The sequence below is a fragment of the Mesocricetus auratus genome, unplaced genomic scaffold (assembly GCF_017639785.1).
Source record: "Mesocricetus auratus isolate SY011 unplaced genomic scaffold, BCM_Maur_2.0 Super-Scaffold_100007, whole genome shotgun sequence".
Lineage (NCBI taxonomy): Eukaryota > Metazoa > Chordata > Mammalia > Rodentia > Cricetidae > Mesocricetus > Mesocricetus auratus.
This window is the reverse complement of record NW_024429191.1, coordinates 80,180,153-80,205,032: the sequence shown is the minus strand read 5'-3', so window position 1 is coordinate 80,205,032 and position 24,880 is coordinate 80,180,153.

The following is a 24,880-nucleotide window of genomic DNA, read 5'->3' as shown; positions in this document are numbered from 1 at the left end:
CTCAGCTTCCCAGGCACTGGGACTCCACATGAACACCTGGCTTCATAGTCCGTGTGTTTGTGGATCTGAATGGGATCTGGGCAAAACTGGCTCTCTAGTCACACTGCCTCTGGAAACTCAGTAAGGTCACACAGAGTGGGAAGCCAAGCAGGCTCAAAGCCAGTCTCTTAGCCATATTCTCCTAGACACACAACAGTGTTTGAGGAAGGTCATATGAATGACATAGTGACAGTATTATTTGTTTCTAATATTTTTTTCTTTTTGGTTTTTCAAGACAAGGTTTCTCTGTATTGTTTTGGAGGCTGTGCTGGAACTCGCTCTGTAGACCAGGTTGGCCTCGAACTCAGAGATCCACCTGTCTCTGCCTCCCAAGTGCTGGGATTAAAGGCATGGACCACCACTGCCCGGCTTCTAATCATTTCTTAAACAAGCAAAGAGACACTCTGGGCCTCCTTCAGCCTCCTCCCTCATCACCCCACCCCAGACAGCTGTTTCTTTGACTATTTTCCTCTCCTTACTCCTAAATCCCACCCCAGCCCTTTCCACCTTGCTTCTCTATTGCCACTGGCCTTCCCTAAGCTCTCATATTTCCAGTCAGTCCAGGGGTCTCGCATGTGACCTCATTCTTCCCCTGGATCCAACAGCACAGCTGTCACAAACCGATCAGAATGGTCTTTTAGAACCATCTGTCAGGTTAGGTGGTGGTGATGCACACCTTTAATCCCAGCACTTGGGAGGCAGAAGCAGGCAGATCTCGAGGCCAGTCTGGTCTACAGAATGAGTTCTGAGACAGTCAAGGCTATACAGAGAAACCTTGTTTTGAAAAAGGAGGAGGAGGAGGAAAAACGAATGTCAATCGTGACAGATGCTGGCTCCTATTCACATCAGACCTTAGTTCAGGGTTACCATCCTTTAGCCTCTCAGTTGGACATAACTAACTCCGTGCCTCTCTGTGGCAGTAACAAGGAAAACAAAGATGTATTTCACATGAGTAAAACCCCAAAATCTTTGTGGATTAAACAAAATAGAAGTTTATCTCTCTCTGATACAGAAGCCTGGAGGTAGGAGGTCCTAGAATGCAATGGAGTTCTGCAGGTCCTTCTGTCCCTCATCATCTTTAGCAAGTAACTTTTTCCTTTTGGTTCAGTGTGGCTGCTTGAGTTTCTGCTGTCATCCCTGTATGCCTGCCAACAGAAGGAAAGAAAAATGTGAGCCCGATTTATTTATTTATGTATATATTTAGTTAGTTAGTTTTTACATTCCGATCCCAGTTCCCCTCCCTGCTCTCCTCCCACTCCCCCCACTCCCCTCCCATCTCCCATCATCTCCTAGGAGAGGTAAAGCCTCCCTTAGAAAGCCTGCTGAGAGCCGGGAGTTGGTGGTGCATGCCTTTAATCCCAGCACTCGGGAGGCAGAGGCAGGCGGATCTCTGTGAGTTCGAGGCCAGCCTGGTCTACAGAGCAAGCTCCAGGACAGCCTCCAAAGCCACAGAGAAATCCTGTCTCGAAAAACCAAAAAAAAAAAAAAAAAAAAAAAAAAGAAAGCTTGCTGAGTCTGTCCCATCATCTCGTTGAGGCAGAACCAAGGCACCTCCCCCTTCCCCAAGCCTAGGCTGAGCAAGGTAGCTCTCCATACAGAATGGGCTCTACTACGTCAGTTTGTGCATTAGAGTTAGCGCTTGGACCCACTGCCAGTGGCCTCATATATTGCCCCAGCCACACCGTTGTCACCTGTGTTCAGGAGTTCAGTTCATTCTCATGCAGGTTCCCAAGTGTCAGACTGAAGTCAGTGATCTCTCATTAGGTGAGCCTTCTCCTTAAAAATATTTTCTGAGATCAGGATCTAGTTACATGGCTGCAGTTAGCTTGAAGGAAGTCTGGGTGATGCTGTCTCCATTCTTGGAAGTCTTTTGTCTAGGGTTCTACTACAGGAAGAAGAGGGGAATAGATTTGAGAGGGCATCAAGCCACTCAGTCTGAGTCCTGTCACTATCGCCCTACTACAGCCACTAAGGCGTCTTACCAAGTGGATCATCTCTTGTTGAGTGAGTAACTTGTTTATTATTATCCTCGCCAGTAAAACAGAAGCTAGGGCTGGGGAGTTGGTTCAGTAAGTGAGGCACCTGCCACACAAGCATGAGGAGCTGAGTTCAGGTCAGAGGCAGGGGATCCCCTGAACCTGCTGGCCCACAAGTCTAGCCAACTAGTGAGTATAGGTTCACAAATGTAAGATGGAGGGGCTGGCAAGATGGCTCAGTGGGTAATCCCAGGATTTGGGAAGCAGAATGGGAGAATCTTTGTGCTCAATGCTAGTCTGATCTATATAGTGAGTTCTGGACCAGCAGAGCTACTTAGTGAGCCCCTGTGTCAAAAAACTTAAGAAAAAATAATAGTAAGGTGGAGAACAATTGAGAAAACATATCTTTGTCTGACCTACACACACACTACATACACACACTGCACACATACACATACTGCACACATCTACAACAAACACTACACACACTGCACACATACACATACTGCACACATCTACAACAAACACTACACACACTGCACACCTCTACTACACACACACTGCATACACACACTGCACAATCTACACATGCTACATACACACACTGCACACATACACATACTGCACACCTCTACTACACACACACTACATACACACACTGTACACATCTACTACACACACTACACGTGCACACTGCACACATACACACACTGCACGCGTCTGCTACACACACACTACATGTCACACTACAGGTCCACACACAAACTCATACACTACTATCTTCTACACATATATACACAGAAAGCGAAACAGTAAGCTCCATGAGTGCTGGGTCTTTGGGGGGTTTCTATCACTGGGTCTTCAGTACCGGCAAAAGGTAGTCCCAACTATTGGGGAGGCACAGGCAGGAGCGTGGTCAAGGACTAGAGCCAGGCTGGAGGGCAGACTAGGGTACAGAGTGAGACTCAAAAAAGAAAAGTTCTGGCAGGGTGATGATGGCACTCGCCCTTCATCCCAGCACTTGGGAGGTAGAGAAAGGTGGATCTCTGAGTTTAAGGCCAGCCTGGTCTACAGAGTAAATTCCAGGACAGCCTCCAAAGCTATAGAGAAACACTGCTTTGGGGGAGGGATAACAAAAACAGAAATGCCAGGCATTGGTGGTGTACGCCTTTAATCCCAGCACTCAGGAGCAGAGGCAGGAGGATCTCTGTGAGTTCGAGACCAGCCTGGTCTACAAGAGCTAGTTCCAGGACAGCCTCCAAAGCCAAAGAGAAACCCTGCCTTGACAAAGAAAAGAAAAGAAAAGAAAAGAAAAGAAGAAAACAGAAACAAAAAGAGGAAAGTTCTGAATTTTATTGAATAACGATCGACTGTCAGAAATTATGATCAAGAGTAGTTGTTCTCATCCTTCCTAATGCTGCGCCCCCCATGTTTTCCTTGCTACTTTACAGCAGTAATTTTGCTACTTTATAGCTGTAATTATATTACTGTTATGAATCTTAATGTAAATATCTGTGTTTTTGTATGGTCTCAGATGATTTTATGAAGGGTTATTTGACCCCCAAGGGAGGTCGTGACCCCAGGCTGAGAACCTCAGTCTACAGCCATTCTTAGTCCTATATAGCTAATGGGGACATGGATTCAGAGGCTAATTTGTATCCACAGGGACCTTAAGGGACTTGCTTAAGGCCTTACAGTTGGCAATTGGAGACAAAATTCAAACTGCTGGTGACCAAAGCCCTCAGGCATTCTCTTCTTCACTGGCAGGTTCTGCTCTCCAGCTCTCCCAGGGACAAGTTCAAGCCAGGGAAAGATCACCTGGGCAATTCCATTTCAAGTTCTCATTTATGCCAGGCCAGTAGCCTCTAACTGGATCAGACTCAGCAGCCTTCAGACAGATCAGTGGGTGAGAGGTCAGACGGAATCCAGGAACTACATCCTTCCTGAACGAAAGCCTTGGACAAAGTGTGAACTTCACATGAAGAAACTGTGTTTTCCGTTTCTGACAAGAGAGAACGCTCTAACCCATTAGGTTTCTTTCATTACCTTGGCTAATAAGAAAACTAGTTTGAGCCGGGTGTTGGTGGCGCACGCCTTTAATCCCAGCACTTGGGAGGCAGAGGCAGGCGGATCTCTGTGAGTTCGAAACCAGCCTGGTCTACAAGAGGTGGTTCCAGGACAGCCTCCAAAACTAGAAAGAGAAAAAGAAAAGAAACCTAGTTGAATAAAACACCCAAGGGCAGCTCCAGCCTCAGACCAGAGCAGTAAGGACCAAAATGATGTCCCCAAGGGCTTTGAGCAAAGGGGCAGGTCAAGAAGCAGTTTCTGTCCTTTCATTTAACCGTTTGGCACCTTGTGTGCTGGGCCTTGTGGGGAACGCAGTGAGTTAGTTGTTGTTGTTCTTGAACCCAATATGCCCAATGCTTGAAGAACCCTGCGCACAGAGAGCTGCAGTAACGTCCTCGGGTCCAGTAGTTCACCTACCGTGTTCTGGAACTGCATTGGCCCACAGGAAGCAGCGGACCAAAGCCTGCACTGTGGACAGGGCGGGAGAACCCTCCAGATAGTTGTTCTTAGTTGGTAGGACAAGGGGAACAGGCGCCCGAGACGGGCTGGGGTGGCGGAGCGGAAACCTCTGTGGGCTGCACTGCTCTTGGCCTGGAACACCAGCAGAGAGGGGCGGGGCGGGAACACGGTCTGGGCTGCAAGCTCAGGCTCCGAGTGCCTGTAAACGGTGCCAGCAAAGCCTCGAGCGGTAGACTCTACCTCTTCAGCTCACTTCGCGCGGTCTGAGCACAAGGTCTGCTGTAGGGCAGCCCACCTCTGCCAGAACCCGCAGGTCAGGACGCCTGCGGGGGTGGGCGAGGATGAAGCGGTGGAATGCTGCAGGGCCTGTAACCTAGTAACCTGCTGGTGAGCATCCTCGCTGGCCCCCTGTAGGCATCAGAGGTCCACTGACCCTACACTCCCCACCACTCCGCCCCTCCAGCGACCCCCTGCGGCCTCAACCTCAGCATTAACTTCAATTCTTCCTCCCAGTCTGGCCTCCTATCTCTGAACTTTCGTTCCTCTGGGTTCGCTTTCGGCTAAGTTCTGTTCTGCAACCTTGCGACCTGGTGCCAGTGTTCTTCACCCTTTTCTGGGTCCTCAGGCCTGTTAGTGTCACCTGTCCTCCCAAGAGGCAGTAGGAGCGACACTAGGTGTGGCAGGAGCAGGCACTGGATTCCCCCTGGCCCAGGCTGGTCTCCTCGCCCGCCCATCCCCATCCCTGGAAATCCTTCATTAGGGAGGTTGTTGTCCAGGCAGAGAGGGCTCTCAGAGGGGACAATCTGACCTCTTCCAGTATGACAGGACATTGTGGTGAAGGGGGGTGGGCTCCTTACCGTCTGCTGTGCAGGTTATTTAAAACCAAAAAGGTGACTGGGGGAACTGGAGATGGCTCTGAGAAAGACCCTGCTGCCAAGCCTATGCCTAAGTTTCATCACATCTCCATAGGGTGTTCCTTTGACCTCCACATGTGTGCTGTGACATGAGCACACACACAGAGTAAAACAATAATACACAGGGTTTCTCTGTGGCCTTGAGGCTGTCCTGGAACTGGCTCTTGCAGACCAGGCTGACCTCGAACTCACAGAGATCCACTTGCCTCTGCTGAGATTAAAGGCATGTGCCACCAATGCCCAGCTATAATAAATACAATGTTTTTAAGGGTGGCAGGAGGTGTAGGTCTGGACTTGCACAGCATGCACCACACCCTGGGGTCCAACTCCTGCACTGGTGTGGTGGCCCTTCTTTCTTGGCAATTAGAGAATTTGGAAGCCAGTCCACAATACAGGAAACTTTCTTAAAGGAAAAAAAAGTCAGGTGTAGTAGTGCTCATCTTTGATTCAGCACTCAGTGGGCAAAGACCGGTGGATCTCTGCCGGTTCAAGGCCAGCCTGGTCTACAAAACAAGTTCCAGGACAACTAAGGTTATATAGTGAGACCCTGTCTCAAAACAACAAAACTTAAACTCCCTTGCCATTGAAAGTCAGTCTTCACACATACACACACACACACACACACACACACACACACACAGACACACTGTTATTGACATCACTGGTGATTGATTGATCTTTGGAAGCTGGCAAAAGGAGACGTATCTGGTACATCCCATTTCCTAGTGGACGTCTGTGGGAGAGACAGCTGCTGGACATCTGAGAGCACAGGGAAGGCTTGTGTGGCCAGCCTCCTATGTCTTGTCCCTGCCTCTCCCTGGAGTCCCCTAAGTTCCCTGTCTGTGACTGATCCCACCTCCGTCTGTTCAGGCCTCCCCCTTCCAGGCCACAGGGACCCCTTCCTTGCTGAGAAGTCTCTCCCTTCCTATCCTGGCGAGAAAAACAGAGCTCTCCTAGAAAGGGGCCACACCCTGACACGAGGGCAGCCGCTCCCTTCTGAACAGCTGCAGCCCCTCTTGGTCCTCTATCTGCTGAGCCAGATGTTTGGGGCCCTCCATCTGACAGCTGATGGCAGGAGTCTGTCGCAGGGCCCATGCCCATGGGCGTGTCCCATGCCATGTGTGTGTCTAGGGGAATATGGCTAAGAGACTGGCTTTGAGCCTGCTTGGCTTCCCACTCTCTGTGTGGCCTTACTGAGTTTCCAGAGGTCTCTGAAGGTTCAAGTTCAAGAGGTTGTGAGGTAGAAGATCAGAGCCCGGGGGGCCCTTGGCGCGGAGGAGCTTGGTGGAGAGCAGGGATGTCATTAGGAGAAATCCTCAGTTGGTGCCAGGGTCTCCTGGTCACCTGCCCTGAGACCAGTGGCCTTTAATGCCTTCATGACACTCCCGGCACAGGGAGGTGGAAACACCCTCAGACCTTGCTGATGGTGGGGGGGAAGGGGGCTGTGCCCATCTCGGCTGAGGCTGGCAGGTTGAGTTCTGGGGAGCTAACACAGAGGAAACCTCAGAACTCCATTCCTTCCGTGTACCTCAGGCTCTCTGCGTGAGTGAAGAAGAGACCAAACCAACTGGGCTCTGACTCAGCTGTCTCTCCAAGGGTAGAAAGAAAAGGAGGCCTCCGGGTCCAAACTCCCTACCCATCAAGCTTTTGGTTTGTTTTTGAACAGTCCTTAGGGCAGCCAATCAGGACTGAGGACCCAGGGGGAAAGGCACCCATCCAGTCTCGCCTCAGCTCATGCTCTGGAAATGGGCTTGCCTACCTCCCACTTTGTGAAGCCAGGGGAGTTACTTTCTTTGTCCGCCCATGTGTCAGTCTGCAAACATTTACTTTACTCCTGCTCATCTGTGGTAGGAGCAACAAAAAAAGGAATACAAAAGCACAAAACCCAAGTTAGGGTCTGGAATCTTGGGGCTTGGGAGAGCAGGGTAAACACACAGAAAGCCCAGAGCCCCTGGGAAACTCCTGGGCACAGAGTCCTGCAAAATTTTGGTGACAATCCCCAAGAGAGAACAGGAGTTCCCTCGTGTGACTCAGCAGAGCCGTAAACAACTTGCAGAGGTGCCGAAGCACCACTGGGGACGCCTCAGCAGCCTGGTGGCTCCACAGGCCCTTCGCCATCTCAGATAGGAGCGCCCAGAGAACAGCTGTCAAGAAGGACTCCCAGAGCTGGGTGGTGGACGCACACACATGTCTTTAATCCCAGCACTCGGAAGGCAGACACAGGCGGATCTCTGTGAGTTCGAGGCCAGCCTGGTCTACAGAGTGTGTTCCCGGACAACCAGGGCTTCACAGAGTAACCCTGTCTTCGGAAAAACAAACAAACAAGCAAACAAAGGACTACCAGGACCTGCCAGGGACAGACATCTTCACCTTCCACCTCCTCTGTCCAGCTGAGCCTGGCCTTTGCAGGACCCCCATGGGTGCCCACTCACCCAAGGCTCTTCCCTGCTGGAGGCCATGGCCCCCACCAACTGTGGCAACACCCAGAGATGCTCTCCAACCCATTCCCACACAGAGGAAATGAAAGTCCCAAGAGCTAGTGAATTCTGTATCCCCAAACAGGAATGAGAGTCAGGATGGGACTCACTATCCAGTTAATCCCAAAGTAAGAAAACTATTGCTGGGTATAATGGCACACACCTTTAATCCAAGCCCTTGGGAGGTAGAAGCAGGTGAATATCTGTGAGTTCCAGGACATCGTGGTGAGTTTCAGGATAGCCAGGGCTACAGAGAGAGACCCTGGCTCAAAAAAAAAATAGTGATTTTTTTTTATTTCATAAGGTTAAGAAACTGGATGAGAAATCAAATTCAAGGATGTCAAATTGAGAGGCTCTCTCAATATAGTATCCTGGAGATAATGACTTGAATAAATGCTCTCCCCCCAATCATGAAAACCCCCCTCTATGAAGCTGGGCGTTGGTGGTGCACGCCTTTAATCCCAGCACTCGGGAGGCAGAGGCAGGTGGATCTCTGTGAGTTCCAGGCCAGCCTGGTCTACAAAGCGAGTTCCAGGACAGCTTCCAAGATAATACAGAGAAACCCTGTCTCGAAAAACCAAAAAAAAAAAAAAAAAAAAAAAAAGAAAGAAAGAAAGAAAAAAGAAAAAAGAAAACCCCCTCTATAATCACACCACCTGGCCTCCAGGGGGCTCGGGCTGTTTACTGACACTATTTTCCTACATCCTGTAAAGAAGATCCAGTGTATCACACAGAAACAACATCCTGCTCCCCAGTCACAGCTCAGCACCTCAGGAAGGAACTCTGAGCTTGCCACTCGGGTCGTTGGTCCTTCTCCTGACAAAGCCACCGGCTTCACTCCTTTCTCCTCACACCGTGTAGGACCTGTTTACCACCAGGTCCTGCGCACACCCTCCAGCGGGCATTCTTGGTAGCATTTGACACAGGCAGCGCTCACTGCTTGGGAATGTCTGCCCTGTGCTCGCCCTCCGTGTTTTCGTCTCCATCTTTCCTTTCTCCTCTTCCTCTCATCACCTCCCCCACGGCACTCCCCCCGAGTTCATCTTTCCTGAGCTATCTTCTCCCTCCACTCTGCGTGGTCTACAGTGTCCTTTCTCAGATGACCAGCCCACTCAAGTGGTGTATGACCCCGCCCATGCTAGCTGATGGCTGCCAACACCCATCGACTCCCTATACCCAGAGGACCTTCTGGCCGGAAATGAAGCTGTTGTCACTTCCTGCAACATGTTGTTGCTAGGTCAATGTTTGCCTCCCCACTCTCTAATGTGGGGTTTCGCTGTCCTTCATTGTCCCCTCCTTTCCTTTTTTTTTTTTTTTTGTTTTTTGTTTTTTGTTGTTTTTGTTTTTTTCGAGACAGGGTTTCTCTGTACTGTTTTGGAGGCTGTCCTGGAACTCAATCTGTAAACTAGGCTGGCCTCGAACTCACAGAGATCTGCTTGCCTCTGCCTCCCGAGTGCTGGGACTAAAGGCGGGCGCCACCAACGCCCGGCTCCCCCTCCTTCCTTTATTATGATTGTATGATCGGCACAGGCTGCCACACATAAGGAGTACTCAATGAGTGTTTGTAGAATGTGCTGCAAAGTAATGGTGACATAGAACAATGGATCAATTGGGAACATGTTTGTCTTGCAAGCATGAAGACATGAGTTCAAGCCCCAGAACTCATGTTTTTGTTTTGTTTTGTTTTGGTTTGGTTTTTGTTTTTTAAAAGCTGGGAATGGTGGTGTATGTCCGTAACCCTGTTGTGGTGAGACAGGAGCCAGTGGCTGGGGCTCACAGGCCAGCCAGCCTAGGCTTCACAGCATGTTCTAAATCAATGAAAAACCTGCCCCTCCTCCCACCCCCTAAGACAGGGTTGGTGCATGGAGAACTGAACTCAGGGCTGTCCTCTAGAAGACAGAAAAATAGACACTGGCGGTTCGTGGTAGCTGAGATATGGACAATCTGAGCAATAAAACTGAAGATAAAGTCACAAGAATGTAGTTGATTGATGTCAATGTAATGATCACAATTGTCCTTATTTTCTATCCCAGCATCAAGGTAATACCTCGTCCCACAACAGAATGAGCATGAAGGCAGGGGCACAAAGGAAGTGGGGCTTTTGTTGTTTTGTTTTTCAAGACAGGGTTTCTCTATGTAGTGTATGAGTCCTGGCTGTCCTGGAGCTCACTCTGTACACTAGGCTGGCCTTGAGGTCACAGAGATCTGCCTGCCTGTTCCTCAAAGTGCTGGGACTAAAGGTGTGCACCACGCCTCCCTGCAGAAAACTGGTTTTATAGATGAGGGACTGAAGAAAGCTGAAACAAAGTTGAAGGAAAAGGATGGAAAAGCACTTAGGCTACTTGAATGTGACTTTCTTTGTAAGGTGGGGACACAGAAACGGACAATAAGAAAGCGATGGATAACGTGTTTGAATGAGAGTGGCTCCGCTGGCTTTGTATGTTTCAATACTTGGTCCCTAGTTGTGGCACTGTTTAGAGAGAATTAGGGTGAAGCCTTGTTGGAGGAGGTGTGTCACTGGGGTAGGCTGGCAGGCTTCAAAAAATGGGTGCTGCTCCTAGAGTCTCAAGATGTGAACTCTCAGCTGTTGCTGCTGATGCCTTTTTTCTGCCGTCATGGACTCTGACTCTCTGAAACTGTAAGCCCAGGTAAATGCTTTCTTTTATAAGTAGCCTCTGTTGTGTTGTCTTGTTACAGCAATAGAAAAGTTACCAATACAACATTTCTCAAAACAAACAGCTGGGCATTGGTGGTGCACGCCTTTAATCCCAGCACTCAGGAGACAGAAAGCAAGCAGATCTCTGTGAGTTTGAGACCAACCTGGTCTACAGAGTGAGTTCCAGGACAGCCAGGGATACACAGAAAAACCATGCCTCAAAAAAAACCGAAAACAAAGCAAAAACCAGAAAACAAACAAACAAGCAAGCAGAATCAAATAAGTGAATTATACAAAAGCCAGGCATGATGGTTTGAAAGGAAATGGACCCCACAGGCTCACAGTGAGTAGCACTATTAGGAGGTGTCGCCTTGTTGGAGGAAGTGTGTCACTGGGGGTGGACTTTGTGGTCTCAGATGCTCAAGCCAGGCCAGTGACTTAGAGTCTCTTCCTGCGGCCTGCTGATCCAGATGTAGAACTCTCAGCTCCTTCTCCAGCACCATGTCTGCCTGCACACAAACATGCTTCCTGCCATGAAGATAATGGACTAAGCCTCTAAAATTGTAAGCCACAATGAAATGTTTTCCTTTGTATGAGTTTCTGTGGTCATGGTGTCTCTTCACAATAATAGGAACCCTAACTACATGCACGCCTTTAATCTCAGCACTTAGGAGGCAGAAGTAGGTGGGTCTCCAGCCGAGGGTACATAGTGAGAATGCCCCACCCGTGGGAAAAAATGAGCACAAGAAGTCAGAAGTGGGTGGACAGTGTAGAGCATTGACTCCCAGGCGTGGCATGACTGTCACACTAACTCACAGCGGCTGAGATGATCTGCACAAAATCTGCACACCACTGAGAGTGCCAGCACATTCTTCCTAACATTCTGTCAGGGAAGTGGGAGTGGCTCAGGGGATCCTATACTCCCTGAGGATTTATATACAGTGTGTGTACAGACAAGGGTTGGTGCAGGAGGGGGGGGGGACATTTTCTTGAGTGCTGTATCCATTGGTAAGGTGCATGAGTCTTGCCCATTCCTCTGAGAGCAGCCTTCATGAAGCTCACCAGCTTGATCTCTCCCTCTCTTTCTTTCTCTGTCTCTGTCTCTCTCTCACACACACAAACTGAAAGTAGAAGGGGCAGTAGAAAGAGGCAGGGGATCAGTGAGAAGGGAAGGGGGTCTAGGAGAAAACAGTGGGAGAATATGACTGAAACGTCATGAAGCTGGGTGGTCATGGTGCACACCTTTGATCCCAGCACTTGGACGGCAGAGGCTGGTGGATCTCAGTGAGTTTGAGACCAGCCTGGTCTACATAATGAGTTCCAGGACATCCAGGGCTGTTAGACAGAGAAACCCTGTCTCGAAAAAACAAACCAACGAACAAACAAAAAAGACACATGTAATGAAATCTGTTGTAGACTGGCTTGGCTGAGGTAGGGTTCAGGTCCCAAAGAGGATGGATATGTGTGGAATGGGGTGGGGAGGGGGGACTGATATGATTTGATGGTGAATCAGGAAGGCTGCCTGTGTGAGTATTGAAAATAGAATACACCTTTTATACTGTATACTTGCACATAGGATTAAATGAGAGAAAGGGGGAAAGTGAGCTTGGGTGTGGCTTGAAATCAGGGCTTGAGGAAGTTAGCATTGACCTTGACAAATTAATAGGTACCAGTCATATGTTAATGGCAGGGCCACATGAATCTATTTTTATCAGGACAGGGCATGGTGGTGCATGCCTTTAATCCCAGCACCTGGGAGGCAGAGACAGGTGGATGTCAGTGAGCTGGAGGCCAGCCTGGTCTACAGAGCTCCCGAATAGCTACACAGAGAAATCTTGAGGGGGAAAAAAAAAGAAAACAATGAAAGTAAAAAGGTGCTGGGGAATTGTGATGCACCAAGTTGAAATGCTGGAATTTGACAAGCAGCAATAGTAGCCATGGGATTCACTCCAGTAGTCCGCGCCGGGCACTGAACCGAACCCTCTGCCCAAGAACCGGGGCCAGACCACTGGCTGCAAATGCAAGAGGTGATTTATTGAGTACACAGGCGCCTGCGGATGATACTGCAACTCGGGTGCAGAGCATACCGGGCTTGTAGGGAGTACAATATTTATACATAAGTAACAGGCATTTCATTGGCTCATCTTGTGGGCAGGGGTAGTTCCCACAGACTAAGTTTCCTGGTATTACTTTATGAAAGACCCAGGCACACTTCAGCAATTATTATCCTGGTCCCATGACTACTATGGTGATCATAGACACAACTGGGGGCAAGGGTAGTTGCCAAGGACTAGGTGTCCTGGTATTGTCATATGAAAGTTCCCAGCACGCTTCAGCAATTATTATCTGGGTCCCATGACTGCTATAGTGATCACAGACATCCTGTTTTGAGGGTGAGACACCTAGTCTGGGTTTTTCCACTAGGCAACGGCCTGGCCTTGCTTTTCTTTTCCTAGGGGGTCCTGGGTAGGGGTCTTTCAATACCACTCTGAATGCACGCTGATCTTAGAGGCTAAGCAGGCTTGACACTAATCATATAGTGTCAGTACTTGAAAGAAAAATACATTATGCATGAAAATATCATGCTAAACTCCATTATTAATATAACTAGTATAAGCTAATAAAACATTTTTAAATATTTATTTATTTATTACATGTATAGTGTTCTGCCTGTATACCAGAAGAGGACACCAGATTGAATTGTAGATGGTTGTGAGCCACCATGTGCTTGCTGAGAATTGAACTCAGGACCTCTGGAAGAACAGTCAGTGCTCTTAACCTCTGAGCCATCTCTCCAGCCCTAATAAAACATTTTAATGATTACATTGGTAGTATTTTATTAATACAATTTCATGAATGAACTCTGGACTGCTTACCACAGCACATAACCTCAGTCTAATCCTGAAAGAAGCTGTTAATCCCAAAGGTGAGAATAAGACCACTATCACAGTTTAAAACCAAATTTGAAGCAAGCTTTAATTAAAACTGGGCAGGTGGATAGGCTCAGGTGAGGTCCATACCCAGGTTCCTGGTAAATGACTCAGAATTACAGCTTGCAGTGGTTTAAGAAGGAAAGCCCATAATTCATTCCCATCAGGTCCAATCAGGGGCAAGCATACATCCTACAGTCTACATCCTGACATATTTCCTACCTGTGAACATCCTATCCCGCCCACAATGTGACCAAGTACATCCGGTGTAGATGGGCCACGCAAATTTGTTTAGGGGAGTGAAAAACATTTGGCTTGTTTTCCTCCAGCATTTCAGGAACTGTCTGTCCTAGGGCAAGGGGCTTGCAGGTCAAAGGCATTTGTGTTTCATGGATCTCTTAGGCATAGTAATTAAAACGTAAAATGTGACTTTGGCTCTCACATTAAGCATCAGGCAGGTCCCACCGAATGCTGTCACCAGTTTGATGTGACCAGTCTGTGTTCTTGGCTCTGGGACACAGTTACTTAGACTAATACCCCTCCAAGCATTGCTAGGAAGAAGTCTTGCATATGAGGTTAACATCTCCAGCCAGCTGACTTGAGGTAAAGAGAAGCAGCCCCAAGGCTCTGGATGTTCCTCATTCTGTCAATGAAAAGATGTCCCCTGGAGAAGAAGAAATTCTGCCATGGACTGTGACATCAGCTCCTGCCCTGGAAAGCCCAGCTTGCCTGCTTGCTCCATGGATTTTGTGCATGTCTAACAAGCCACCAGATTGAGTAAGGTGATTCATTGCCAATGAAGTAGTCAATCTTGGTAGACAGAAGATAGATAGACAGATAGATGATGAATAGACAATAGAATAATGCCATCCTCTTCCTCATTTCTCATTCCTTCCTCTGCCCAACCCAATCCAATGGACACTCCCAAGAAACAAAATTTGACGATGTTAGAAAAATCCACACGTAATCTTCCATATGAACAAAGACTAGAGACCCATATTCACCTCATAAACAGAAAGAGCATTGGCGAAAGTAGCCATGCATTAACGATTAACACTGAATAAACCAAGATTAGAATTGGACCTCTATGACCTGGTAAGGCCCATCTAGTGTAGCCTATAGTACACATCCACTGACTGAAATGCTTCCCCAAGTAGGGACAGGCAGGACAAAGAAGTCTGACATTCAGGAAGGGAGAGATAAGCCTAGCATTTGCCAATGTCTCAATATAGGCAGAAAATCCAAACGGCCTTTAGATAAATTATTTTAATTCAGAGGTATGTTTAATCAATTACCAAAGATCAGTAAAAAAAATTAACTGCAGGGACTGGAGAGATAGCTCAGTGGTTAAGAGCACTGGCTGCTCTTCTAGAGAACATAGATTTCATTTACATCACATACTTGGTGGCTCACATATCTCAGTGGTTAAGAGCACTGGCTGCTCTTCTAGAGAACATAGATTTCATTTACATCACATACTTGGTGGCTCACAACTACCAGTAACTTCAGCTCCAGAGGATCTGATGACATCTTCTGGCCTCTGTGGGCACCAGGCATACAGGTTGTACATAGACAGTCATGCAGGCAAAACACTTATACACCTAAAGTGAATGAATTTTAAAAATGTAAACAAATTAATTGCAGAAAAATACAGCCCAACTAAGAAATGGTCAAAAGAACCAAACAGATTTTTTTTCTTTTTTTTTTTTTTTTTGGCTTTTCGAGACAGGGTTTCTCTGTGGCTTTGGAGCCTGTCCTGGAACTCACTTGGTAGTCCAGGCTGGCCTCGAACTCACAGAGATCCACCTGCCTCTGCCTCCTGAGTGCTGGGGTTAAAGGCGTGCGCCACCAACGCCCGGCCAGATTTTTTTTCAGATTTCTACTTAGGACCAATATGCACAAGGGAAGAGATTTAGCACCGTTAGTTGTTGGAAAAGGTGAATCAAAACCACAGTGAGAAAACTTTAATCCCAGCACTCGGGAAAGGCAAAGACAGGCAGATCTGGCCTACAAAGCTAATTTTATGACAGCCAGGATACACAGAGAAATCCTGTCTCAAAGAAACAAAAACAAGGCAGGCATTGGTGGTGCATGCCTTTAATTCCAGCACTCAGGAGGCAGAGGCAGGTGGATCTCTGTGAGTTCGAGGCCAACCTGGTCTACAGAAAGAGTTCCAGGACAGCCTTCAAAACAATACAGAGAAGTAGTCCTGTCTCAAAAAACAAACCAACAGCAACAACAATAAAAAACAAAACAACAGCAAAAAAACATAGTGAGATACTGCTTCATGTTTCCCAAAATGGCTAATTATATGTATATGTGAACTTGGACGTGGATGTGAATGTGTGTGTGTGTTTAGGTGACTCGGCAGGAAGAGGTGTTTGTGAGTAAGCCTGCCGCCTAAGCTTGATTCCTGGATCCCACAGGGTAGCAGGAAAGAGCTGACTCACAACACAAGAGCTGTCCTCTGATCCCCACCCCTGTATCATGACAGTGCGTGTGTGTACTCACTCCCTTACACAAAACAAAGCAAACAAATAATGTTGAAAAAGAGCTGAGTATGTTTGCAACCCTAGCACTCAGATGTTTTGGAATATTTGGACTCTGGGTGAAGATGTTTTGTTGTGACTGACTTAGTGAAAAGCTGAGCAGCCAGCAGTGAGGCAGGAATGGTTATGTGGGCCTTCTGGGAGAGAGAGGAACTCAGAGGAATGAGTCTGGGCACAAAAGAGACAGCATGGAGACACTGAGGAAGCTGGACATACAGAAGGAAGAGAGGCAAAACAAAACAGGTTAATCTCAGTTTTAAGAGCTAGTTGGGAACAAGCCTAAGCGCAGGTCAAGCTTTCACATAGATAGTTGGGAACAAGCCTAAGCTAAGGCCAAGCTTTCATAATTAGTAAGAAGTCTCTGTGTCATTATTGGGAATCTGGAGAGCCCAAAAGAACAAGAAAGCTAACTACAGTCAGGAGATGGAGGCAGGAGGACCAGGAATTCATGGTCACTTCCAGCTACAGTGCAAATTTGAGGCCAGTCTGGGCTGTCTCAAAAGACACAAACAAACAAAAACAATGTCACCCTGAGGTCCTGTGTTGATTGTCACAACTCCTTTGTGATGAAGTGTGTCAGTCCAACTTGATGCTGTTCAGAACCCCGTGGATGGATCAGACACTCAGATAGATAGCAGATGGCATTTACTGACCAAGTTGTCTTGTCCCCAAGGCTGCTCAATGTCCCTTCTGCTTAGACTTCTTATTGGTGGGTACTGATGTCTGACACATGGATCTTCAGACCCTGTGCTAACTAATCATCCATCCATCCATCTGCTTCCTCTCGCCACACAAAGTCCCGTCTCCAGTCTCCTATCTTTTTCTTTTTTTTATTTGCTTTTTTTGAGACAGAGTTTCTCTGTATAGCCCTGGCTGTCTTCGAACTCACCCTGTAGAGCAGGCTGGCCTCAAACTCACAGAGATCCTGCCCCTGCCTCCAGAGTGCTGGGATTAAAGGTGTGCGCCACCAGCACCGGGATTCCAGTCTCCAATCTTGTTCCGTCTCATGAGAGCAGCCACTGGCTGCTGTTTGTAGTTTGTGTCCTTAGCTCTTTCTGTCCTTAAGTTACTCTGTCCTTCTGCTCTGCGCTGATAATGACCAGGTACAACTGCTTATGCCCTTCCCACCTACTCAGGTCTCACCTTTTTAAAAAATTATTTATTTTATTGGAGTTTTGCTTGCATGTATGTCTGTGTGAGTGTTGGATATCCGGGAACTAGAGATACAGATAGTTGTGAGCAGCCATATGGGTGCTGGAAATTGAACCCGAGTCCTCTGGAAGAGCAGTCAGTGCTCTTCACTGCTGAGCCATCTCTCCAGCCCCCAAGTCTCATCTTGAATGTAGCATCTCTATCATCTCTGTGATTATTGCTGTGACCTCCCAGCCTTGTGACTTGGTATGTCTGAAACACACATGCAAGTGTGGGCAACTCCAGCCACTTACTCCACCTGAGAAATGATTGGGTTTCCATCACATAGCAGGTACATCAGGTATTCTCTCTCTCTCTCTCTCTCTCTCTCTCTCTCTGTCTTTCTGAAACTCATGATGCTCCTGCCTTACCTCCCCTTGACTCCCAGAAATGATGGGACTTACAGGCATAGCCAATCACATCTTTGCTACCCCAGATTTTTTAAAATTTTATTTTTACTTATTTATTTATTTATTGTTTTTTGAGACAGGGTTTCTCTGTATTGTTTTGGAGGCTGTCGGTCCAGCCTGGCCTCGAACTCACAGAGATCTGCCTGCCTCTGCCTCCCAAGTGCTGGGATTAAAGGCGTGAGCCACCACTGCCCAGCCGGAAAACCACTCTTATTTGGTGCCCCAGTGAAAACCAGCAGCCTTCTGAGTTACCCAGTGAATAGGCAGGACCTGTGTTTTCAGGTACAGCCTGTTGTAGGTCTGAGATCTGAAGGAGTCTGCTAAACTTCTTTCAAGGTAGGAAATGCTTAGTGGTGCCAGCCCTTTGGGCCACTACAACCTTTGGACCCATGATTCTTTGCAGCATTACTTTACCTCTCTAGTAGTAAGCAGAGGCCTAGTGAGAGCATCCAGAATGTCTTCCCCAAGCCAGGTTCAGTTCACTAACCATACAGTGGATGAGGAAGACGGCCCATGGAAGACCAGAGGGATCCAGTTCCCCTAGGACTCTAGGGAGAAAGCGGGAAAGCCCCACCCCACCCCACCCTTGCCTCCACCCCACCCTCACTGGGAAGTGACCGTGAAGTCCTGCTGGTGTCTGCCCCAGGGAAGGGGGCTGCTTCTAATCTTCCACCACCAAATTAACAGCCGATACTAGCTCATCTGGCTCAGCGCTTCAGCTGTGCTTGTGCGTGACCGTGTTCACCTCGTCTACAGCGGTTTATCTGCGTTTTGTAAGACCGAAGCTGGATGGGTCAGTTAAACAGAGACCTTGTAGGCACCCCCACTGCGGTGTCCCTAACAATGGCAGCAACCACTGCCTTCCACAGGAAACTGGGAGTTAGTTCTGATTTACTGTTTCAGCAGGAGGGGCTGGTTTCCATGTGACCTCTCCTAATTTTCTTTTCTGTTTTGAGACTGGATTTCTCCATATAGCACTCACTAGCTGTCCTGGAACTCACTCTGTAGATCAGGCTGGACACAGAGATCCACCGGCCTCTGCTTCCTGAGTGCTGGTATTAAAAGTGTGACTCACCGCCATCCAACTGACATTTTTTTTAATTTAAAATTATATTTATTTGTGTATGTGAGAGAAGGAGGCATGAGCATGTTACTATGTATATGTTAAGATAATTTACAATACGTAGGTTCTGGGAATTGAACTCGGGTTGTCCCGATTGGCCGCTAGCCCCTTGAGCTATATTGTCAGCCCCTTTTTCCGCTCTGTTTTTGCTTGCTTGTTTTTTGAGACAGGGTTTCTTTGTGTAGCTTTGGAGCCAGTCCTGGCATTTGCTGTGAAGACCAGGCTGGCCTCAAACTCACAAAGATCTGCTTGCCTCTGCCTCCCAAGTGCTGGAACTAAAGGCAAGCGCCGCCACCACCACCCCGGCGCCTTTTTTTTTTTTTTTGGTTTTTCGAGACAGGGTTTCTCTGTGGCTTTGGAGGCTGTCCTGGAACTATCTCTTGTAGACCAGGCTGGCCTCGAACTCACAGAGATCCGCCTGCCTCTGCCTCCCGAGTGCTGGGATTAAAGGCAGGCGCCACCAACGCCCGGCTGCCCTTTTCCACTCTTATTTCAGGAAACAGATGAGAGGTTTCTGGTGTCTGCTAAGTACATCAATTCCCATTATGTTCAACATCCAAATAAACACCCATCAGGTGAATCTGTGATCAGGATCCTTCTGGTCACCTCCCTCAGCAGTATGTCCCACTCTGCCAAGTATCTGTGAAGGTATATTGGTCCCTCTGTCTCAGGTTCTATACTCAGAATCTTGTAAGATCTGGCTATTCTCTGTATCCCAGTGTGCAGCTGTTCAGATAATTGCATCTTAGGAGAAGACAGGGGTGTTAGCAACTTAATATAGTATTAGAAGATTTTTCCAAAAGGGAACTAGCTTCCCCTTCAATCATTAGTCAATGCATCTAAAACATGGCTTAGATCCGGCAGTCATGTTGATTGTGATTTGTCTTTGCAATGACTGGTAACATCCTTCTTTTTTTTTTTTTCAAGACAGGGTTTCTCTGTGTAGCTTTGAAGCCTATCCTGGCACTTGCTCTGTAGACCAGGCTAGCCTCAAAATCAGAGATCTGCCTGCCTCTGCCTCCCAAGTGCTGGGATTAAAGGCATGTGCCACCAACACCCGGCGACTGGTGACATCCTTTTGCTCTCTTCGGTCTACCTACTTCAGATTATGTAAGGGAAGGGATCTCTTCCTTGGCAATTCACCTGTCCAGGAATGCCATGTCCTCCTGGCCATTCTGGTAGAGTCCTGTGAATGATTGTGTGTTTGTGATGACCACATGTTGTCATCTGGCTTCTGTTCTGAGTTTTCCTGTTGTATCCACCGACTCTGGAAAGTCAGGTCCACTGCAGCTTTCACTGCCATCAGCTGTGACTTGCAGAGGACAGCTACCACTGAGCTGAGGATACCAGTTGCCCTGCACCAACTTGGACATGTCCTATGACACTATTGAAGGGAGTACTTCTGGGCCCTTGTGAAGATCACAGCAGGCTTCTCTAGTCTTAGTGACACTAGTTCTACAATGCAAGCCCACCTCTCTGCCTTTTGTCCTGCTCCCCTGCAGAAGTTCCAACATACCCAACTCATTAACGAACACTAGTGTTTTTCCCCCAGATTTTTTTTTTTTTTGGTTTTTTCGAGACAGGGTTTCTCTGTGGCTTTGGAGACTGTCCTGGAACTAGCTATTGTAGACCAGGCTGGTCTCGAACTCACAGAGATCCGCCTGCCTCTGCCTCCCGAGTGCTGGGTTAAAGGCGTGCGCCACCACCGCCCGGCTTTCCCCCAGATTTTGACCATGCTGCCCAATGACATTCAGCAGCTGGATTCAGGTGTCCTTGTCAAATGTTTAAAATGCTGTGTCTCAGCTCGTGTGGTGGCGCATTCCCACACTGATCATCCCTCTCTTATTCAACCTTGAGTTCACCTCCTGACTGCAGCCCACACCCCAAGGTCACTACCCAAGCATGTTCCCCTGATGTCAGCTCCTGCAGCCCTTCTGGTGAATAATCCTCGTGTTCACACATCTGGGGAGCTCTTCCACACCTGATCCGTGGTAAGACAACCACAGTAATTTGGTCTATCGCAGAGCCAGGGCCAGGTCTTGAAAAGAGCAAGTATTATCTTGCGAGGCATCTTCCACCAACAAGGAAGGACTATTTCTTTGGCTCTGAGGGTTAGGAGAAGCCTTCTCAGGTACCAGAATGTATGGGCCCTACACAGGTCTCAGTGTAGAGTCCTGCTCCTGTTAGTAGCTCCCTGAAATACTGGGGTCTCATACTTTCTTTTTTTTATTTATTTTTCAGTTTAAATTTAGATAAGAAACAAGGTTGCTTCACAAATCAGTTCCAGGTCCCTCTCCCTTTCCCTCCCCTCCTCCCATGCCCTCCCCTGGGGTCTCATACTTTCAAAATCAGATTTTAGGATTGATTCTCATCACATCCTGCTTCCACAGGTTGCAGGAGATGTGTTTCTTTCAATTTGCCACAGAGGACTCTAGCTTTTAGCTCTGCCCCAGGTTTATAATTGGTTAATAGGAAATCTGTCTTTTTCCCTTTTACATTCTGATGATATCTAACAGCAGCCAAATAACTCCATGATCTTTCTTTTTCTTTTTCTTTTCTTTTCTTTCTTTCTTTCTTTTTTTTTTTCCGAGACAGGGTTTCTCTGTGTAGCCTTGGCTGTCCTGGAACTTGCTCAGTAGACCAGGGTGGCCTTGAGCTCAGAGAGAGATGCCCGCTCTGCCTCCCAAGCGCTGGAATTAAACACATGAAACACCACCACTTGGCCTCCATGGTTGTTTTTAAAGCTAAGTTCTCACTATGCAACCCAAGATCATCTAGTTTCCTAAGTCCTGAGGTTACAGGAATAGACCACCATACTATGCCGTTTCCTACAGTTTTTATAACCACTGGTTACCCCTTGTACTCAAATATTAGAACAATTGCATAGGTGTTGCCTGTCTGTACTACATACCAGTCCACCATAGGTTGTATTACTGACAAGCGTCGCACACTGCAGTGGCATTAGCAACCCATTTAACTCAGCAATGGATTTCAGCTGCCATACGGATGATGTGCGATACAATCCATAATCCTGTTCTGGGGGTCTTCTCCCTAGGACAGTTTTGGATATCAAATGCTATTGTTTGGATTTCTTCCCAAAAGTAGCTCCTGAGCCAAGGAGTCAAAGGCAAGTGGTTACTTGCAAAGTGATGTTAGGAACGTGACACAGGAAGAAGAAACAGGTCATCAAGAAAGTGTTATCAAGCAAGTTAAGAATGTGAGCAATCAAGCCGGGGCGTTGGCGGCGCACGCCTTTAATCCCAGCACTCCGGAGGCAGAGACAGGTGAATCTCCGGGAATTCCAGGCTAGGCTGGTCTATAGTGTGAGTTCCAAGAGAGCCAGGGCTACATAACCTTGTCTCCAAAAAGCAAAAAGAAAGAAATAAAGGAAGGAAGGAAGGAAGGAAGGAAGGAAGGAAGGAAGGAAGGAAGGAAGAAACCAATCTGGAATGGACCTGGAAGCATCTTCCCTGCTGGCTAGTTTTAAGAGTGATGGACAGTGCTGGAGAAAAGGGTTCAGTGATTTTTTTTTTTTTTTTGGTTTTTCGAGACAGGGTTTCTCTGTATTGTTTTGGAGCTGTCCTGGAACTCGCTCTGTAGACCAGGCTGGCCTTGAAGTCACAGAGATCCGCCTGCCTCTGCCTCCCCGAGTGCTGGGATTAAAGACGTGCGCCACCAACACCCGGCTTAGGCTTCAGTGATCTTACCAGCGCTGGGTTCTTCACGCTGTAATAACAACTTGATTGACAAGAAGTGCTCAGCGGTACGATGGTGGCATCACTGTCACAGACGTAACCAACCAGCGCCTCTCTGGATATGAGGCCTGACCCAGAGGAGGGAACGCTTGTCTGGTCCTATAAATCCATCTCACTGGCCATGAAAATTCAAATTCTGTAAGCATAAAGATCTAGTTATCCAATCTGATAAGTAAATAAATGTACTGGCTAAGGGTGTAACAAAAATAAGCAATACAGTAAAGGGATGTATAAATAAATAGGCCCTTCTGGCCATAAAAATAAGGATACTGGGCACAGTGACCCATGTCTGTAATCGCAGCATTTGGAAGACTGAGATAGGAGGACTCTAATTTGAAACCAGGTTGGGTTACATAAAACACTGTCTCCAAGAAGCAGAATGAGAATACATAAGGAACAAGGATTGCAGAAGCTATGGGCATACTAGTCTTTTTTATGTGGCATATGGGAGGAGTAGCATGTACACATGTGTGAGTGTGAGGACCAGGAGTGTCTTCCTCAATTTTTTTTTTTTTGAGACTGGATCTCTCACTGAACCTGGAACTTGCCAGTTCCTCTAGACTATCTGTTCAGCAAGCCCCAGGAGTCATCCGCTCTCCATCTCCCCTCCCCTCACCGGCATTGAGATTGCAGGCACATGGCGCCAGCCCATCTTTTTCCCTGAGTTGTGGGGATCTGGTCACAGGTCCCCTTTTTTTCACGATAAGCACCTTACTGACTGAGCCACCTCCCCAGTCCCGTGCACGATTTTTCTTGGTAGCTCTGTGCTCCACATTCTCTCTGAATATTAATTTTTGTATCCTACTTGACACAAGGATTGTTGTTGGTATTTCTCTTTGCAGTGTAGCTATTGGGTTATGGAATCCTCTGAAGAAATTTGGGCTGGTCCTGGAGAGTATTAGTGCCTCAGGGAGATGGACACTGTTGCTGTTGAGTTTTTATATCTCTACTGTCAGTCAAGGTACATAAGCATCTCCATATCACAAAGTCTTGTCAGGCAGAACCTTGACATTGTTCTTGTTCCGATAGGTACAGAAAGCTGCTTGGGGACTGAGTGAGGAAAGGGCAAAACTTGCCTCAGCTACTTACCTGCCTTCTATTCATGCCTCTCTGATACATGGCCAAGTTATGACTCTGCTACCTAATTTCCCAGACTCCATCACTCACTTCCTCTCAGATTCTGATAAAGGGAGACTGGAAGGCAGGGGGAAAGGAGAATTGGTGTAGATAGTTCTGTTTCCATAGTTACTTCACCACTGGACAGTGTCCAACCTTGAGCTTCCTTGTGTGCTGTAACTGTTGGAGATGGCTCTGAGGAGGAATGAGCAGTCTCCTGTGGTAGTTTCTCCGGAGCCTGATTCTCAACTCTGCAGGGCTCCATCAGTACGGTTCCCAAGGCTCCTCTGTGTTCCTAGATATCTGATCAAACTGGGAAACTCTGAGACTGTGTTAATAAAATTAACCTTGGATCGGGGGCGGATCCAGCAACTAGTTGACAAGAATTAGCCATAGAGAGTATGGAGGTCCTGGGAAGCCGGATAGAGAGACACCCAGGAAGGAGTAGTAAGGTGGACCAGGCTTTTTCCTTTAGGCTACCAACCAGCTCCCAAATCATGACACAGAGACTTATTATTGATGAAGGCTTGACCTAATCTGCCCTGACCAGCAGGGCACAACGGGTTCAAGCCCACGGGAACCTGGAATGAATGAGACAAGAGACAAGATGGACAGCAAGACAGACCTTCCAATCAAGCTGCCATTTAATGAAAGTTCTGTACAGGCTTAAATAGGGGAAATGAGGTAGGGGTTTGCAGGACAATAAGGGAGGGGTTGGTGCCTAGTAATCAGCTGAGGAGTGTTCTTGGTCATGTACCAAGGAGTGCGTTCTTAGTCATGTACTGAGGGATGCTGGCAGACCACCACTGAGGCTGAGCAGCAGGAATGAAGAGGTGTTAGTGCTAAGCAGCCTAATTGCAAGGAGGAGGGTTGAGTAGCCTAACTGTAGATTGCTATCAGCTATTCCTGTGAGTCCCAGTTCTACTCATTAGGAAGATGGGGAGGGGATGGACTATTCTTAAAAAAGACTAACAATATTTACAAGAGGTTTTAAATAACAATGATCGCTCCCAACATAATCTTAATGCTGTCCCACTAGTTCTTATAACTTAACCTGTTTCTCTTCATCTATGTTTTGCCTTGGGGATTTTTACCTTTCTTTCTTTCTGTACATCTTACTTTCACTGCTTTTCAGGTCTGTCTGACTGGTGGCTGCTTGGCTTCTGCCCTGGTTGTGTCCTTCTCTTTCTCTTTCATTCAATCCTCCTTCTTCTCCCC